Source organism: Ciconia boyciana, chromosome 3 (genome assembly GCF_034638445.1).
Source record: "Ciconia boyciana chromosome 3, ASM3463844v1, whole genome shotgun sequence".
NCBI lineage: Eukaryota > Metazoa > Chordata > Aves > Ciconiiformes > Ciconiidae > Ciconia > Ciconia boyciana.
The window spans coordinates 70,259,907-70,269,867 of NC_132936.1; the positions used below are offsets into that span (position 1 = coordinate 70,259,907).

The following is a 9,961-nucleotide window of genomic DNA, read 5'->3' on the forward strand; positions in this document are numbered from 1 at the left end:
AGACCAATGGAGTTTTGGGTTCCCACCGCCACCCAGGCACGTACCCCTCTGCAACTTCTGCCATGCAATGACGAGTTAGGTCAGTAGTGTTTTAACTACCAGCTACTGAACTTTGGACTGGCACTGCCTCCCTCAGCACACCCTGGCACTTACTCCTGGAGCATCTGTTCTTTGGAGCAGATTTCCTTTTCATATTCCACCCCCTACCTCCCCTTCTCTTTTTTTTACAGTATCCCCTGAGACCACAGTAGCTATTTTCTGCCCATGAGTCAATGCTGAGAACGGTGAAGAATTTGGTACGGGATGATCCAAGGCGGGGGGGAATTACTGGTATTACTTTGCACTCACCCAGCACCAACTCTCCAAAGAGCTGTTATTGTAACATAAAACACAGCTGGAACATAAGCCATTGATCCTTATGAGTTTTTTCTTCAATCAATATTTCTTTATAGGGAACTTCACTTAGGATGCAATAAAGAGGTACATTATAACTGCTATGTGCCACAGGATACAAGGGTTCATTTTAGATGCTCTGAATCCTGCTGGTATTGAAAGGGGACCGCAGTGCCACAGCAGGCCAGAAGATGATACATTTGGAGACTGGGCTCTGCATTCTGTGATGCTGTTGGCGAGAACTAGGACCTCTCAGACGGCTCCCCAGGGCACAACCCTTGAGTCTGCCAGTGGCTGCAGCTCTTGACCTCTCCTGTGCCTTAGTCGCCAGGAAATTATTTCTCTGTTACATTCCTACTCATCAGCTTTGAGACTCACACTTCCCTGGCTGAGGAACTGGATGACTAAATACTGACCAGGACAAGTCCAAATTCTCTAAATTCTTATAAAGCCTGAAGGATTGAAAATGGGCAGGGAAGAAACATCCAAAAAATAATTTACGCAGAAACAAGTTGCCTGGCATAACAAGACAATTAAAACATCCATCCCAGCAGTGCATTTTTGTAAATGAGTTCTGACAGGAGCCAAGGAAGAGCTCAGCACCACCTCACAAGGCAGTAAGGGAAGAGAGTCAGATAGGAATTGGTGTTCATACAACCAGGCAGACGGGCTGTCCCGTGCAGCTCAGGTGTGGAAGGGGCTTTTGCATTTTCTTTGAGACTAGAAAGCACCAAACAGCTTTTGTGATAAGAGGAAAATGTCTGTCAGATACTGAAATAGGCCAAGATAAGTTCATATGCTTACAATTCTATGTTTGATGTTAAATAGAGAGTTACTATTACAATAAATGGAGGAAAAATGCGAAGGAAAAAAAATTCCAGGACAAGTTGATCTTTGGTATGATTGTACTGCTTGCCATTATTTTGCAAACATGCCTTTTTTATTTCACTTTTATTTTTAGGAAAGTGTTCCTATCCCTTGCCACTATCCTCTGCTGTTCATTGTGAAATGAATAACAGCCAATTGATGTTGCTGAAACTGAGCTGAGCTTTTGTTGCCCGGTGCTACCCAAAGATCCTGGTCAGTACGTAAGCATCACTACTCTGGCATTTATAATTTTCTGCAAGCCAGTGGCCAACAGGCATCGTCCTGTCTTAAGTAGCCCAGAGATTTAGTTAAGTCTCAACAACATACAGCAAACAGCTGGGGCGAGAGAGATAGAGATTAGAGAGGTCAAAGCCAAAAGCAGAATGTGATAGTTACAGATCACTTCATTGTTTTAAGATTAACAGGTACTGGCATCATCCTTTGACCCTTTACAGAGATGCCCTGCAAAGCAGGAGCGGTTACGTACAGGACTAAATCTCTCTGTGTTGGCTCATTTCCAGTTACCGTCCGAGGGTAGGGCTGTGGTAACCTTTGTCTGCGTCCTCTGACTTTCTGAATCTTCCCTCAGTTTGGTTCCCAACACATGGCAGAAGAAAAGATGCTGCCCATCCTCCCTCTTCCCAGCTCTGCTCCCATCCCTGCTTTATCCCCCGGAGGTTTTAGTGCTGAGAAGGTGCAGCCCGGGTGGATCCCATTGTGGATGGGGATGGGGATCCTCACAGACTGACTAACGTCACTGCACTTGAAAACAGACTGGGAGGAACTGCAGATCTCACTCCGTTTTGGTGAAGAAACAATATCAGCTGTCCTGTTACAATGGTTATGAAGAAACTGATAAAAAACCTTGTGAGTTTTTTAGTAGACACTTGTAAGTTAAGGGATTGCTGGCCTTTAAGTAGCGGGGCTCATCCACCCCATTTTAATCTGTTTTCTCTCTAGCTGATCCTCCCTTAGCTTAGATGCACTGTGAGAGGGAGACAAACAATTGAGACAAGCAGGAATGGTGGTTGACTTGCTATATCAGAAGGAGGTCAATACTAACATATTTCTGAGTCACTGAACTGTGTGATGAAAATGCTGGTGATTTCAGAGAGACAGCAAAGAACATGCACAAAGCATATGCAATGACACATACACATATACACAAGCGTATACAAGACTTACACACACATATATAGTACACACATACACACTCACACTCACATAAACAAATACCACAGTGATGTCCAATGAAAGAATGGGTATTTTCTCAGACAATTCCAGATAAAAGGATTTCTTGTTTGATCTACTATGTTGACTGTGAAGAAAAAACAGGATGGAAGCGTAGGCAGAGGTATGAGGTGGGCAGAGAGTGTTAGAGAGTTCAGGATTATATCTCTTAGTGCAAAAATGCTTTGGCAGAGCACATAGGTGTAAAAATATGAAGACAGAAAGCGAGGGAATTCAATTTCTTCCATTCTGAGCCTTTATTTTACTAAAGAGGTGAAAAGTTCTTAAAACGTTGAAGAGAAAGGTTTATGGATTGTTTGAGCTGTGAAAAACTCATTTTAGTTCACACAAGCATTGCTGATTTTCTCACTTTCTGTTGATATGTTATGCATGGAGTTATAACACCAGTGATATTTCACAATGTCTTAGACCCCTGAAAGGTCAGGGGATCAGTTGCTGACAAAGTTCTGCTACAAATGCTGATCAGACCTACAGGATTCAGTGCTAGATTAGGTATGCCTGAGCATTTTTCACTTTGAAGTTCACTGAAAAGTTTAGGGAAACTACAAGCTGTTTGCTATTGAGCACACTAAAACAGGACAAAGAAATCATGTTCAAAATGAAGATGCTCCTCACATCTATCCAGCATGTTATGGAGCACCAGGTGGAAGTATTAGGAAAATCATGCCTGCTGAGTAATTTGAGAATAAAGGATTTGCTACACTGTCAAAGGATAAAGATCTTCTGGTCTCTTTGAACAAATCCATTCCTCATACCCTAAAACTCAACAATAAAAAGTAAGCTATTTGCACAAAGAAAACTGGAAATCCTTTAAGATATGTAGTAAGTCTGCCGTTTAATGAGCTACATGAATGGTAATCATCAGTAAGTGTGTAAAATATTGGATTACTCACACAACAGCAAAAAGAAAGAATCTAAGAAAGCACATATATATCCTGGAACAAAAAAAAATCGGCATAAAAGAATGGTCAGTGAGTGAAAAATGGTCAAATGAGTTTCTGTTTCCAGCCTTAATAAATGACTCTGACAATTCCTGCCATTTGTTGATTTGTAAAATAGTTTAACAGCTCAGCGTGAACACTCTGTCAAGATCTAAGTCTGTCCTAGAACTGAGATACAACCATTTAGGGGTTTTTGTTGTTCCTGGTCTGCTACATGCTCTGTCAGAGAAGATTTAGTATAGTAATGAGCAATCAAGAAAGGGGGCTTCTATGAAATTTCCTCTGTTCTATCATTTGATATTAATGCTGGAGCTCCAGGAGAGACCTTCAGGCTGGCTGACACTCATGCATGTGAATCTGAACTAGCCCTACAGTTCTGCTGCTATGTTCCACAGCATCTTTTTGGGCACAATCAACTCTGCGTTTCCCTGGTGCTAAGTTTCCTTTGTAAATGGTCTTTACTGAGAACACTTTAGTGTTTCTGAGAAAGGAAGGGGACCTGTGACAGATTTTTCCCAGAGCCCTTAGTATGCTGAGGAGGCGAAAGTTAGCCTACTCACATAACCACTTGGTATTGTTGCTGAGGAAGGCATCCACTTTACATACACAGTGTAGAAGCGGCTTCGTAGTTTGCTCCATATTGATCTAATTTAAAATGCTTTCTGACATGCTTATCCACAGCAACACACCAGTTTAAGGAAAAGAATGAGTGCCTGAGACATGGACAGAGGGATAGAGATGGTGCAAACATGACGTGCTGGCCATGGGTAGGCTGAGAAGCCCATTCTCCTGATTTATTGTCTAAGTCACTGTCTAGGTATGCATCTGCTGCCCCCTCTAAGCATGCCTCCCAGGGTGGTGGTGAAGTAAAGGAAGAGTTATTGACTTCTCCACCACAAGAGATCAAGGAGTCTACTGACACTGTGGTGTATGGTGCCTCTCAAGTGACTCCTGAAATTTAAGACTTAGTCTTGTTAATGCCATGAGGTGTCTATTTTGCACACAGATGGGGTATGAAGGTCTTGATTTTCAGCCAGCCTGCACAATGCTGGCTTGGTTCGCAAGCTATGTGGAAGCTGGATGGGGAGGTGATCTGAAAGGGGCTGAAAGACCTCTGTGATAACAGCAGTGAGAGAGTGAATCTAGTGAGGGTAGGACTGAGCATCTTCATACCCTGCCAGGTGGTGACATAGAGGGCTTACGAACAAGCCTTAATGCTTTTATAACATTACTAGTCTTAAATATAACCAACAACAAACCTACTTGGAGGAATCTTTTGTTGGTATATTTTGTGTGCAATTTTGTTTTAAGACATTGTCCTTTACTCTTCTGATACTGTTCTATTAACTGATCTCACTGCTGGCATTTGGTGATGTTTATGGTATAGATGAGGACTAGGTGAAGGAGGTTGGGCTTTCTGATACATTTGAGAGATGCCTAAGTACTTTGAAATAGTCATGCAGAACAGGTGACTGGGCAATGTAAAAAACATGAAAGGAAGTGCTTAGACAGAATAGCTGGTGAAAACCATGATTTTGTACTGAAACATCTTTCTGAAGAAAACTGGGATTTAGAATGCTAAACTGCTGGTGTTTTGGTAAATAAGGATCTGGGCTTTTTATTGTGTGCTTAGTTCAAAACCATTTTTAATTAGTTCTAAACAACATAGTTTTAAAAATATTCCTGAGTAAGGTGAAAAAACCTGTTTCTTAGGATGAGATCACCACTATCTAGATGTAGCTTTTGTTGCTGAGATGCAAAAGCAATTCTAATCTAATGCAGGTAGCAGCCGGGGCTGGGGGGCGGCAGGCAGAGTGTCATATTTGCATGCTGTGTTTGATGTGCCCTTTGTGGGTTGTTCTTCCCTCCAGTAACTGCTGCCCCTATCCAGCGCTCATCACCCACTGTCTTCCCAGCACCTTCTGCCTCCTTTCACTCTCTGAGGTGAGCCCCTTCTTCAGGAATTAAGGATCACAGGTAGATATAGAGTTCTCGCGTGGAAAAAAACTCACTTTGCAATTTTAGCTGATGCTCTTGATCTTAACAAATCTCTTAAGCATTTCAGTAGAGAAGAATGGTTGACTTGTTGACAGTTTCATTCAGACACCATTGATTTTTTTCAACAAGTTGGAAGAGTGACTGGAAGGACAAATTGCATGATGAATATTTAGAAGATGTGATCTCTGGTTTTGGCTCTACCACAGATACAGTCCTGCCTCATACCTGACAATGTCTCTGCTTCATGTTACTAATGTATAAGTGGGGATAATGCATAACTTAGTGGGTGGTCTGAGACATAGTTTAATTCTGTTCGCAAGCGCAGTGGGGTTTTCTAATGATCGGTGGTTGAGCAGTGACACCCATATTTTTCCTATTGATCATTGCCATGAATCTGACTGATAGCATTGAGTTACTGGAGGTTCTGATCCAAAAGAACTACTGAAGTTATCGTAGGAATTTTGTTGTTGGGCTGATGCCCAGTATGTCAGATGCCCAGTGCCTTAGCCTCAAAATTGTCCTACTCACCTTGAATAATGAAAAAGCCAGGCTTTATCAAGGGGCAAAAACTTACTTTCATTACACTGTCATGAGTTGCTCCTGGATTGCAGTGATGATGGAACTTCATACTGAAAAATATTCCATCTAGAAAAGGCATGATGCAACCCCAATAGCTGAATCCATCCTTTTCATTAGGAAGTGGCAATATGGAAAGAATTAGTGAACAGATCCTGTACACAGTTTAATTCTGGTTGGTTTTGTTGTTGTTTGTTCGTTTGTTTTCTTACTTATCAGTGACTATGGGGTTTTGTGTTCTAGTCTGGCAGAATTACTTCCTTGTGGCAGGTAAACTGATTCACATAAGCTTGTGTAGCCTAGTGTAGGGGTTTTTTTTAAACAGTCTTTAGTTACTCAGGGCATTGAATTTACAGTCCTTGATTCTAAAATAAAATGCTTGAGAAGGAAATGTGTGTATTTTGAATTAATAGAATACATATCAGGGTCCTCATTTAAACTGTATATCAAAACAAGGATGGGAATTCAGTGAGTGTGATCTTCACCTGACATCAGTTTACAAACTGGTTAATTATGTATCTTAAATATATAATTATAGCAAGGAAAAATCTGCTTGTGTGTCAAATAACTGAGTACTCTATCACTACAACTAAAGGAATTCTCCAATTGTTTGGGAAAGGTATTTTTTCCTCCTTTTCATTTTAAAGATCAAATAGAGTATACCCTCCATTTGTTTGCCAGGATCAGAAAGCTAAGTTAAGCAGACTTTTAGAGAGAGGGGCTGTTTGCTACCTTGCTGTTAAAATCATGTTTTGCTGTCTGTAACCACAATATTTTCAACATTGTAATGCTAGGCAGGAAGCACAAGATTACTAGTTATCGTCTCTGATTTCACTGTTTCCTGTTTCATGTCTTATCTGGCCTAAAATTTCTGTAGATAAATGCAGTTTCCAAGTTAAACACAGATGTGGTGCAGCATAATTCTGGCAGGTGCTATTGTGTTTGTGCTGTAAGAGGTGTTAACCTGATCCTGCTTGTCTTTGAAGCTGAGAAGACAAGGGGACTGATTCTGCTTTCCCTCAAACATGCACAGTGATGTAAAAAAGAAAATCTCCACCAGCAGGTACTTTTCGGAGGTGCAGCAGGCCCACAGTGAAGGGTTTGTTTTCCAGTCCTTCCTGGAGGAAAGCATAATTCCCAGTCCCTCTGTTCCCTGGGAATTATGATCTCCATTGCAATTTTTGAACATGCATTACAGCAGTTTGTGGAGATGCTGATACAAAAAGGGTAAAGGTTAAGGGTGTTCTAACAGGTATCACACAGAAAATAAGTAGGGGAAGAGAAATAGGCACTATAATGCAGAGATTAAGAGAGAGAGTGTTGCAAGAAAGGGTGTAAAGATGCATGCAAATAGGAGAATTAAATAGGAAAAAATAAGATAGCAGGCCATGATTGAAAAAGGTTAGCATGAAAGCACAAGGCAGGCAAAAAGGGGCTAAGACAATACTTATTGAAATTTCATTCATCAGAGGAACAGGAGAAACAGGCACCTAATTTTCATGAGTGTTCTAAAGTTCAGCAGGCATAAAATCATAAAGTTAAATTACAGAATACCAACACTCTAAATCATGCATACATACATACAAACACGATGTTTAAAAAAATAAATGTGATCTTATTTTAAACAGCTTATGGTCCCCTCCAGAACCAATTTAGCCATTTTTTCTGTAATACCCTGGCATGGTTCCTGTAAAAATGGGAGCAATTTGAGATTCAGCAAGTTGGTTAGCAATTTAACTGAAAAAAACTTATCAACCTGGTATATTCAAACAATGTTAAAAGGTTTTACTTAAACTCACAAATCACAGAACTCAGGCATGTCTAAAGTGGTGCTACTTAACCCCCTCCACTCTGTTGAAGGATTACAGCAGCTATCCATTGTTTGCAACCTCTTTTAACACTTAAATCCAGCAGATTAAAGATAGGATTTTGAGAATTGAGTAATAGGTGAGAAGTTTGTGAGAAGAATAATGATAAAAGGAGTCATTGTCATCAAATTATTCTAATTTGATAGTTATATTTATAGTTGTGTGTTGGATAATGCCCAGGAGCTGGAAATATTTGAAAACCCTTTTTAACTTCTTGACTGTAGTTTTTCTTTTCGAGTGGTATGTCTGTTGTGCCTATATGAAAGTTGCTCAGAAACTGGAGCTAATATTGAAGTTTAAAAACATCTTTTTTGTTTTAACTTCTTCAGTATTGCCAACATGATTCTTCTGGTTATCAGAACACACTGATTTGTGAGAAATTAGATGCTTGGCTAATAAAAAGTACCATAAAATCTGGAAAGCATTAATAAAAAAGATTACGAAATGGCTGCTTCTAATAGAAAAGAAACAAAGTCTACATTCTTCTTATTCTCTGTCATAGACAAATATGTTTAAGGAGCTTTGACAATTGTTTTGTTTTGATTTAATCATAATATTCCTTACAGAAATATTGAGATCATAAAATATCTATCACATTTAGGCATATCTATCATATTTAGGTAAGATGAGTAGAAGATGTAATGGCCTTGTGGTAACAACTGTTACAGAACTTTGGCACAAAGTTAGGCTTTATTTCTCAAAATGGGTAGCTGTGAACTTATGTACCAATAGATTCAATGGCATTTGATAGAGATTAATGAGGCAGCTGAATTTCAGACAGTATGTGCTTTGTTGAACTGTGGGATAGGGTATTGCTTTATTACATTTTCAGGTAACTGTTGTCTTGAGTAGGCGCTGGATCAGCTTTTAGAACAGGTGATTCATGATTCTGCACCCTTCAAAGCCCAGCAAAGCCCTCTCATAACAACTGATTTGTTAAGTTTCTAATTTTACTTTATATCAGATCTTGTCCTGAGACAATCAGGAGGACAAGTAGAGATATAGCAATTTGATAGCCTATTGACAGAAGAGTTACATTACTTAGTTCTCTGTTATTAATGGTTTTGTTGATAACAATGAATACTGATTTTCACAAATTCAATCACTAGTGCACAAAAATTAAAATAAACACATTTTCTTTATCTAATTGAAATGTTTTTCTTGGATTGAGATCCTTCTGTTCCATGCTTTTTTCCTCCAAACTACTAACTTTGCCTTGGCAGCTTGACAAGTCCATACTGGCACTACCAAAATGTTCTCACAGATTTAATATTCCCTGAGTCTCCCATCATAAGAAAACATACATGAGAGCTCACCTTTGAAGGCTTCATAAATCCAAGCTCAAGAGCTATAAGCAAAATAAATTAGTCTCACATGCCTTGCAATGGCATAAATGTCATACATCCCACTACACTGGTCCACCCATTCATTCAGAAGTACTGCTGAATTCTGAGCATTTCCCAAACTTTTGATTTAAGGCATCAGAAAATTTTGTTTTGTGATCACAAGATGGTAGGTCAGTCACACAAATGTTGATAAGACATTTTCCATCTTTGCATACAGGCAAAGGCAGGTTGGCTACAAGATTTCAAATGCTAGCTCAAGACCAGAGCTAGGATACTGTGACTGAAGGATGAAAAATAATAGCACAGCAGAGAAGCAACCCCACCTGAGAAATGGAAGTTAAACTGTCCTGTATGTTTGTGCTGAAGGGAACGATTACTTGTAACATGAACCAATTACTCACGTTTGTGATACTGTGCCACTTCTCCGTTTATGGTACTAATTGTTAAGGTAATTTAAGAGTAAACATATGAACTTTGATAGCCTTAAAGTTTATGCCTTCAGAGTAAAACATTGTTTAAAATATTGTGATTAAAATATTCTGGGAATGTACTTTTCACTTGATTTTTTTTTAATAATATTAAGATGAATCCCACTGTGGATTATGTCAGTCTTGTCAAATTCTATCATGTCAGCCATCAGAAAGATAAATGGAAGAAAGGATGGAAACAAAGAGGTAGGTTAGTGAGCAGGAGACAAATCAGGATGTATATATAGTGAGAG

General features: G+C 39.5%; 1 long non-coding RNA gene across 1 annotated transcript; it reads left to right on the forward strand.

The window, feature by feature from the left end:
• The first annotated feature begins 4,570 nt into the window (after positions 1-4,570).
• Positions 4,571-9,561, forward strand: LOC140648838 (uncharacterized). The gene is made up of 3 exons (XR_012041352.1): positions 4,571-4,633; positions 5,324-5,429; positions 9,458-9,561. It is a non-coding gene; the product is annotated as an uncharacterized lncRNA (long non-coding RNA).
• Positions 9,562-9,961: the final 400 nt, after the last annotated feature.